The sequence below is a fragment of the Sarcophilus harrisii genome, chromosome 4 (assembly GCF_902635505.1).
Source record: "Sarcophilus harrisii chromosome 4, mSarHar1.11, whole genome shotgun sequence".
Lineage (NCBI taxonomy): Eukaryota > Metazoa > Chordata > Mammalia > Dasyuromorphia > Dasyuridae > Sarcophilus > Sarcophilus harrisii.
In genome coordinates this window covers 124,051,363-124,061,392 of record NC_045429.1, presented here as the reverse complement: position 1 = coordinate 124,061,392, position 10,030 = coordinate 124,051,363, and positions in this window count along the sequence as shown.

The window sequence follows — 10,030 nt, the reverse complement described above, 5'->3', positions numbered from 1 at the left end:
GACTTTGAACCAATATTAGCAGTTTTGGGATCTACGACTAGCAATTATGGGGTCCATTAGAAAATGCAAACTCAAACTTTTAAAAAAAAAAAATTCATTTGGGAGAGAGACAAGACACTGGGGCAGAAGGCACCATGAGTGGAATAGACTTTGAGACATGTAGGGATAGCTTAGTGAGAGTCCACTTAAGTTGTGGGAACAGATGGATAGAGAAAGCTAATCTAAGTTGTGGTCTTGGTAGAAGAAAAAAGTATCTAATAACTTCCTAGTTCAACTAATAAATTGTTAATTCAGTAGTAGGCTCATTTGCAGTTAAAGGAGCTAAGCATTATCAGAGTTTATCAATCAAACATTAAATCAACAAATATTTAAGTGCCCATTAGATAGCAGGCACTGTTTCCAGGAATTAGAAATACAAATATAATAGTGAAACAATCCTATTCAAAAGGAATTTGTGTTCTTTGAAGGAAAGATTTTTTCTTAGCCACATTACATTTGACTTACTGATTTTTAAGTACATATGGGGACTCTATGTTTTCATTTTATTTTATTGCATTCAATGCATTAGCCATTCCTCTAATTTTTACCATCTATTAATACAGTCTGAATCTAACATTGTATCCCATATTTTGACTTTTTAACAATGTTTAGTTGTACTGTAGTCCTAGAATCTCTACAGAGCCTTAATTGAACAACTACTGATTACTGCTATGTGCAAGCAATATGCTAAACTCTGAGGACACAAAGATGGAGGTGGACTACTCTTTATGACTTAATAAACTCCAATGGTTTTTTAATTGCCTCCAGGGTCAAAGGCAAAGTCCTCTGGTATTCAAAGACTTTCATAACCTAATCCTATCCTAAATTTCCAGTCATTTTACCTCTTCCCACTGTGTGCTCTTTGAATAAAACATTCTCTTATCTCTGGGCATTATCTGATTGTCCCCCATTCCATCCCTGCAATGTTTTCCTTATTAATAACCAGATTATACCTTCCTGTGAAGACCCAACTAAAATTCGATCTTTTACAGAAAGTTTTTCAAAACCCTTAATTTTAGGGCATTCCTTGTCTTAATTATTTTCTATTTATCCTGTTTATAGCTTATTATACGTATTTCTCCCCCATTAGATCATGAGTATCTTGAGGACAGGGATTTCTTTTGATTCTTTTTGTAACCCCAGCTCTTAGCACAGTGCTTGACACTGTGATTTGATTGATTGATATATAACATGCTGATTGACAGTCAGGATTCAAAAATATTTTACCAGTCTAGGGTATTAGGAAAAATCTAATAAGAGATTTTAAAGACAAATGTAAAGTTTTACACTTGATATTTAAAAAACAAAATTAACTTTACATGCATGATGATGTGGGAGGGACCAGGCTGTTTACACTGCATACCATTCTTTTGAATAAAGATCTATGGGTTTTAAGGAACTAAAAATTCAATGTGAATTAACATTGGGATTTAGCTGGAAAATTCTAAATATATGCTCCTAAATTTCATTAACCATAGAACAGCTGGAAATGATTTATTTTCTACATAGATAACAGCACTTCTGAAACTAGTAGTTAAAAGAATTGTCATGTTTGACAAAGCAGGTAAATCATAACTGCCTTTTTTAATTATTCCTTTCTGACATAACTGAATAGAGAATCCTTCCTTTTTTATGTTTTGGAACTTGTTAGATATTTCTAGAGCAGAATTTCCAAAATAAATACGAGCAGAAAAACTCAATTGTATCCCGCTTTCTGTAATATTCCAGCTTGTGCCATAATATCCTCTTCATGACAGGAAGGGTAATATACTTGAAAAACAGTATTTTGGAAAGATTTCAGAGTTCTTTTTGACTTTTGATTTTTTTTTTTTTTGGTTGACATTTTTTTATTAAAGCTTTTTATTTTTCAAAACATATGCATGGGTTATTCTTAAGACATTAACTCTTGCAAAACCTTGTGTTCCAATTCCCCCCCTTTCTCCCACTCTCCCCTAGATGGCAAGTAATACAATATATATGTTAAACATGGTAGAAATTATATGATTTTGTGATTCTCCTCTTGGTAGGTCACAGCCTGCACATAAATCCACAAGGTGGCATTATTTCTCCACAAATTAGGCCCTAAGACTTGTACTAAGGAGTAAAATCTAAGCCTGTATTAAGCTCATGGAAGGTTCCAATAAGTCAACAAATATAGCCAACAAAAATGTATTGATTTGCACTAATAAATAAATAAGGAATTATGGGACTTGGGGGGATATAACAAATATAAAAAACAGGAAGAAATTTAAATTTATAAATGAACTTGTGTTCTTCGTCCCTGGAGTTTAACCAGACTCCTTGGTTAATGAATAAAAACTATTATGTGACTATTATGGAATACTTACTAAGGAAATAGCTATGTTATAGTAGCCTCAGAGCTAGGAAGACCTGGATTCAAGTGTTATCTCTGACATATACTGGTTGCGTGATCTTGGGCAACTCTAACTTACAAAGCCCAATTGCCCTTCCCATAATTCTCCCCACAGATGAAATTATGGGTCTGATTTTCCTCCCTTCACACTCCAAATCCCAGGAGCGTGACTAGGCTAGGTCAAACAATTTGTTAAATTTTCATTATGAACATTTACAGAAAACAACAGAATCCTTTTGCTTTATTCTCTTTGAAACTAGACTGTGCCCTCAAAAGTTAGCAAACATTCATGTCCCATATATGTCAGAAGCAGAATGCCCCAAATATTACTGAGAAAATTCTGTAAGGAGTCATTTAACCAAACTCATTGAGTGCTCTTTGTGTACTTTTTGGGGGTTCCAGACCTATGATTTAACTGATGTAGGGATTTACCAATGTAGAAACTCCTTTTATCTCTACATTCCCCTATAACTTAAACTCGAAGCTAGGAAACTAAAAAGTTATTGATTTGTAATTTGGTTACATGGTCACACAGCTAGTATGTGTCAAATGCAGGACTGAATCTAGGCTTTGTTGACTCAAAATAGGTCTCTGAATACCAAGAATTGGCTGCCTCTTGTACCATAGTTATATATTCAGAAAATTTCTTTTTATAATCAAGGATTAACATTCCTAAAACATAATGCTTCTAGCCATTGGCTTTTAGTTACTCTAAATCACCATCACCTTCAAAAATCTCTCAGTAAAGCTAATTACTTATTTGTATATGGCAGAGTTAAACTGGAAAATCTGGTTTTCCACAGGCTTATAATAATCTAAGACAGCAGCAGCATTTCTAAGAATACATCTGCTAACTAACCCTTTTCTGGGTTTGCCTCATTCTGCTCTCCTTAAGGCAAAGGAATTTAATCAAACTTACTTAAGATTTATTAATTAAGCACCTACTATGGCCAAGTCATTGTGCAGGGTGATGGAAACATTTGTTATATTAATCTAAATTATAAAGTTTTTTTTTTTTCCTTCTGTGTTGAAGTACATTTTGGACTTCTTTTTTAAAAAATAAAATGCTAAAAATCACTCCTGAATTTTTTTTTAAATTTTCAGTCTTTTTATTCACATGATCAGGTTTCAAACTTTGGCCTTGATACAGATATTGCTTAAGGCTTATTTTACTTAGATTCATAGACCCTTAATTATTACAAAATTACTTTCTGCCTTACTGGCTTCAAATTGAAGATTATAATAAAAATATTTAAGTGGAAAAAAAAAAAAACAGAAACTTGGAATCTTCCGTTACCCTGGATTAGAAATCAGAAAAGAGTGGGAATTGGTTTTGTTCAAATAAAAGGAAATCTAGTGTGGACTGGCAGCTGAGCAGAACATATTTCTATTTGTTTATCAAACAACAACTGTGCCAGACACAGTTAGCAAGGCACTCAGTATGCCCAAGAGGAATGTTACCGGATGCTTTTTTTGGTGTGTTCTACCAAGTTCAGTAATGCCATTAGCTCCTTCTGAGACAGGCCCCACAGTGGGGGCCCAATGTTGCACACTTCTGAATTCCAGTTTATTTTTATCAATTTATTAATTTTAATTTCAATTAATTAATCTCTTTCTGGTTAGAATCGGGTATCAGGGGTGCCTTCAGAAAGCTGAAAATCTACAGGACTAACAAACTTAAATTTCTTCTTTTCTTCAAAGCTATTTTTTCACCTGTCTCCTTAATCTACTTCAATGTTCACTTAAATTTTGTCCTTTGAAAAGAATTATTCTCATTAAAAAAAAAACAAAAAAAGGCCACATTTCAGTGACCTTGCAAGCTGCCCAGAATCATAGAAAGATAATGGAGAAAAACACAGGATGTCTATTACTCCTCTATTATTACAGTGGTAGATGCTTCAAATCTCCATAACAACTTTATTTTAAAAGCGAAAAAGTCATCCCTATCACACTATCAGATAGTTTCCTTTTTAAATTTATTTTTTCTCAGATGGATGTAAATTTTAAAATATTTTTTAAAATTTTGATTACAAATTGTTCCTCTCCCTCCATCTTGAGAAGGCAAGCAATTTGATATATATTATACATTTTTATTCATGTAAACCATTTCCATATTAGCAGTACTATTTTTTAAAAAACAGTAAAAAAAAAAAAATGCTTCTATCCACATTCAGCATCAGTTCTTTCTCTGAAGGTAGAGAAATTTTCAACATGTCCTTCAGAATTATCTTGCTATCAACTAGTTTCTAACAATTTTTATAAAATCTCTAGTGCATCATGGCTTTTGGATTTTTCACCAGTTCTCTACTTCCTACAAATTTTCCATATGAAATTTTCAACTCTGAGTAGCTCAGAGAAATTTGTAAAGAAAATCAGGAAGCACTTAGAACCTGTGTTTTTCACTTACTAATAATTAAATGAATATTTGTTTCATTGAATTAAAAGTAAATAAGCTCACTAGTTTGAAGATTAAGCAGGATAGATTGCCTTATTAGGGTAGTGGGAAATGTGCTGGGAGGTGGCAATCTGTTACTAGAGAAAGAACATTAACTTTGAAGCCAGAGAACCAAGGTTTAAAACCTCTGACATTATTTGTATGGCCTCGGCCAATTAACTCAGGCTCTTTGGGCTTTATTTTTTTTCCCTTATTAAAAATGAGTTTGGCCTAGCATGGAGGAACATTCTTATAATTCTCTGCTACCAGAGAGACTGAGATTGGACAGATAATCCCTCCCAGCTAGAGAATTTGGGGCTATTATAGGGTTACAGCTGATGGGACATTCAAACTATATTGGGCTCCAATATGTTATGCCCTAGGGAGCATAAGGAAGGCTGAACTGGCTGGATCAGAAGTGGAGCAAGTCAGAGCTTCTGTGCCAAAACCAGTGGAACTGGGCCAGAAATGACTGCTGCCCTTTCAGTCTGGGTCTGATAAGGAGACTCAATCTCAAATCCCCATCCCCTAAACAAAGCAAAAAAACAAAACGTGAAGGCTGTAGCAGATAATCTGGAAGAGTTGGGTTTCCTTACCTCAGCTCCAAAGATAAGATTATTTGAACCTAATCCTATGAGATAAAATGCAGGACAGGAAAAACAACCAGAGGAAGATGACATTTCACAACTCTTTTGCTCAATTCTGGTCATGCAGGAAGCCTGGGGCACTGTAGCCAGAGTTCAGAGGCATAGGCAGGAACACTTTTTAACCACGTAGGAAGTCATATGCAATCGGCTTCTATTTCACAGGGAGCTCTTTCATGGATTTTATTGTTATATTATACTGAAAGGAAGCTACTTTTTATAGATATATCAAATATAGAGATGATATATTGAATAATTATCATACATCTTATTTTGAAAATCACTAAAGCCTTGCCTATTGGGGGGTTGGATTGGGTGGGGGGGTTTTGGGGAGGCAATTTTGCAGTTGTGTTTTTTTTTAAGTGTGCATTTTCTTTTTAATTGAAAGAAAAATGCTATGGCTGCTTTCTTAAATTCAAGGAAAAATAATTCTAGAGAGGATTATAAATGTAGTTAGTAATTAGCAAATTTGGACACATAGTATGGATAGCATTTTTAAAGGCATATTTAAAAATGTAAAGGTGTATTTAAAAATTAATTTTGTACCTCCTCTTACTGTGACATTTTAATAATGAGATTTGAAAGCATATGCTCTGGCTCATAGGCTATATAATTGCTATGATCAGTATTCTTTATTGAGCTTCCTAAGGTACCAGATCAGTAACAGCATAAAAATATATTGACAACTTGTTCAGGATATTTGGCTATACCTTAGGGTAGATTAAATCTATGGCTTTTGAAGGATCCTAGACCAAGAAGGATCTATAGGAACTGAGGCATCAAGAAGTTTAATGAATTGCTCACACTACCAGGATATTCTAGAAGAGGGATTTGATCCTGGATATTGACCTGCAAAGCACTTTAGAAGACAATTGCTCTGAAAAGTATTTTAAGGCTACTAGTCCAGGCTCTTTACAGAAAAGGAGACTTAGAGTTTAAGGAACTTGCCCTAGCAGTAAATGTTGGAGAACTTGTACTTTTGATTCCCATGTCTCTTACTTTATGATATACATGGTATGATATAGTATACGATTTCCACTAATTCAAGTATGTTCTTGGTTAGGTATACAAAGCACCTATATAAATGCTATATAGATATAAGGCTTCTTTTCACTACATTATAGGATGGAAACAAATCTAATAATGTGTGAGATGTCCTCAGTGCTGATATTTGATATCTGCCTGAGCACAACGTACCTGGCCAAGAGTGGCAGTAGCTCAGAGATGAGAATTTGGACAATTTTTGATGTTACTGATTATTTCCTACATTGGACAATGAAGTCTTTAAGTTCTTGTTTCAGCCGGGCTGCTTGTTAACAACTACCTATCCAATTAGATTTAAAGACTCTAGAAGGGGGAAAAGGGAATAAGCATTGGTATGGCACCTAATACTTGGCAAACACTTGTGCTAAACACTTTTTACAAATATCTCATTTATTCTTCACAACAATCCTTAGTCTATTATTACCTTTTTTTTTTTTTTTCCAAAAGAGAAAACTAAAGCAAATAGAGGTTATTTGCCCAGGATCACACATTTAGCAAGTGTCTAAGTTTGGATTTGAATTCGCCAAAACTCATGTCTCTGGTCCCAAAATCATAGTTCTACCCACTTCACCATCCTGCTATTTTTTTTTTTCAATTTCCTTTTGTGTTACAATTATGAGCTTACTTTACATTGTAGGCTCCTTGAGGGCAGGGGCTTTCTTTTGCCTTTATAACTCCAATGCTTAACAGAGCTTGGTAAGAGTAAGCTCTTTAAAAAGGCTTGTTTCTGATTTCCTGTTTTTGCAAACAGCTTTCTATCCACCATGCCATACTTCTTGGAAGGAACTATTTTCTGTCATTTACATTGCTCCCAATCCATCTTGCACTGCTCTCAAAGAACTTGACCCCCCAAATGATTTTCAATTCTAAGTTAGTTGAAGGGGAGGCAGCAATGCTGTAAAAAATGGAAGGACATCTAAAGCTCACATACTCTGTCTTGTGTTCTGGATGTTTCCTTAATCTCAACTAGAAGATAATCCAGTTGAGGTGTGTCTAGCCTTGGGAGTTGGAGAGTTGGGAGAGATATTGGGTCCTTTGGTGACAGCTAAAGTGGTGGAGGCAGGAGATTCTCTAGCAACTACTCCAATGAAGGAAGATGAACCCAAATCTTGCACCTGTTTGCCAAAAGACAAGCGCCATGTATGTATCATGGAATATTCTGTAGGACATGAGCAGCAGACTGATGCTGAGTAGAACTAGTTACACAGTTAACAGCAAACTCATATGCAATTATGTGATGGTCAACTAACTTTTTAGCAATACAGTGATTCAAGACAATTTCAATATATTTGGGACAGAAAATACCATCAGCATCCAGAATACGACAGAGACTAAAGGTGGTTCAAAGCATAATATTTTTACCTTTTTTTCCTGTTTGCTTTTTCTTTTTTTCTTCTTTTGATCTGATTTTTCTTGTACAACATGACAAATATGGAAATATGTTCAAAAAGATTACACACGTATGATTTATAATCAGACTGTTTGCTGTCTTCAAGAGAGGAAAGGAAATTTGGAAGATGGAGTCTTACAAAAATAAATACTGAAAACTATCTTTACATGTATTTGGAAAAATAAACTATTATTTAAACAAACAAACAAACAAAAAAAAACTGCTGTAGTAGAAGGAGGCAGGGCTAACAAGAAATGGGGAATACTTATTCCTTAGTCTTAGTTTGCCTCATGTCCTGATTTTATGACTTCCAAACGTATTTGTGATCAGTTACTTGATTGTTGTTCAGTTGGATCCAACTCTTCCATAACCTCAATTTCAGTTTTTCTTATAGGATACTGGAGTGGTTTGCCACCACTTCCTTCTCTAGCCCATTTTATGAACTAAGGCAAAGTGTGACTTGCCCAGCCACATCACACATCTAGGAAGTTTCTGAGGCCAGATTTAAACTCAGGATTATGGGTCTTTCTGATTGTAGGACTGGTACCCTGTGCCTCCTAGCTTCCCTTCTGATTGCTTAATTCTTGTCAATGAACAAGAATGAGGAGGATTCTGGGAAGATGGCTGAGTAGGTGGGTAAATGTCAAGCTCTCCAGATTTCCTCCACAAATACTTGTGCCTTAGGGCGAAAATCAGGACACCGTGGGGCAGAACAGGGGTCCTTCTGATACAAGCCAACCCTGCTGGGGACTAACCCATATGAAGTGCAAACACCTCCAGGCTCTGCAGAAACCACCAAGTGGGGAGTCTTAGGGCCAGCAGGGTGTAGCTGGAGCCTCTCCTGGGTTATTTGTGGAGTCGGGGTGAAGACTGAGGGAACTGGGCTGATTAGGAATGCCAGACCAAGCTGTGCTGCAGAGCAAGAAGGAACCAGCCCCCAGTGAGTGCACAGGCAGAGGTCAGAAACACTGCGGGCTGTGGGCACTTGCTGGAGTATGGAGCTCTTGGTTTGGGGTTCCTGGTCAGGGGGGAGAGCTGAAGTGAAGCTAGAGGCACCAATACTCCTCACCCCAGGATTAGAAGTACTTACATTAATACCTCTGATTTAAAAAAATAATTAGCCCACAAAGAACCCCACCATAGAAACATACTATGGGAACAGGGAAGATTGGAGTTCATCTTCAGAGAATACTGAAGTAAAAACAAGCTTTTACTCCAAAGAGTAACGTGAAATGGCTCCCTTCCCAGAGAGAATTCATAGACAAACTTAAAAAAGGATTTAAAAATCAAATGAGACATTGAGGAAAAACTAAAATAAATAAAAATAAAAACAATCCAAGAAAAACAAGATTATGAAAAAATAAAGTTAACCAACTAGAAAAGGTAATAAGAGTCTCAAAGGCAAAAATAACATTTTAAAAATTAGAATCAGGCAAAGGGAAGCCAGTGAAGCTATAAGACCAAGAAATAACAAAACAAATTATAAAGAATAAAAAATAGGACAGAATGTGAAACATACGAAAAACGACAGATCTAGAGAACAGATCAAAAAGAAAAAATATAAGACTAACTGGACTGCCTGAAAATTGTGACCAGAAAAAGGACCTTGACACAATAATGCGAGAAATAATCCAGGAAAATTGTCCTGTAGGGGTAGAACAAGAAGGGAAAATAGAAATAGAAAAAAACCCACTGATCACCACCTCAAAGATTTTTCTATGTGGAAAACACATGAGAACATCATTGCCAAATTTCAAAAGCCCCAAATGAAAGAGAAAATTTTGCAAGAAACAAGGGAAAAAAAAAATTCAAATATGTTAGAGCCACAATTAGAATTGTACAGGACTTTATCAGCAGCCATAAAAGACCACAGGTCCAACAATCAGAAGAATTGGGCCTGTGGCCAAAAATATATCCAGCAAAATTATCTATAATATTGAACAAGGTAAAATGGACATTGTACAAACTTGCAGATTTTTTCAGGACTTTCTATCAACCAAACCTGAACTTACTAGAAAATTTAATATATTAAGAGCCAATATCAAAGATCGGCTTCAAGGAATTCAACATGGACAAATTTTTTTTTTCCATGAGAAATGATTATC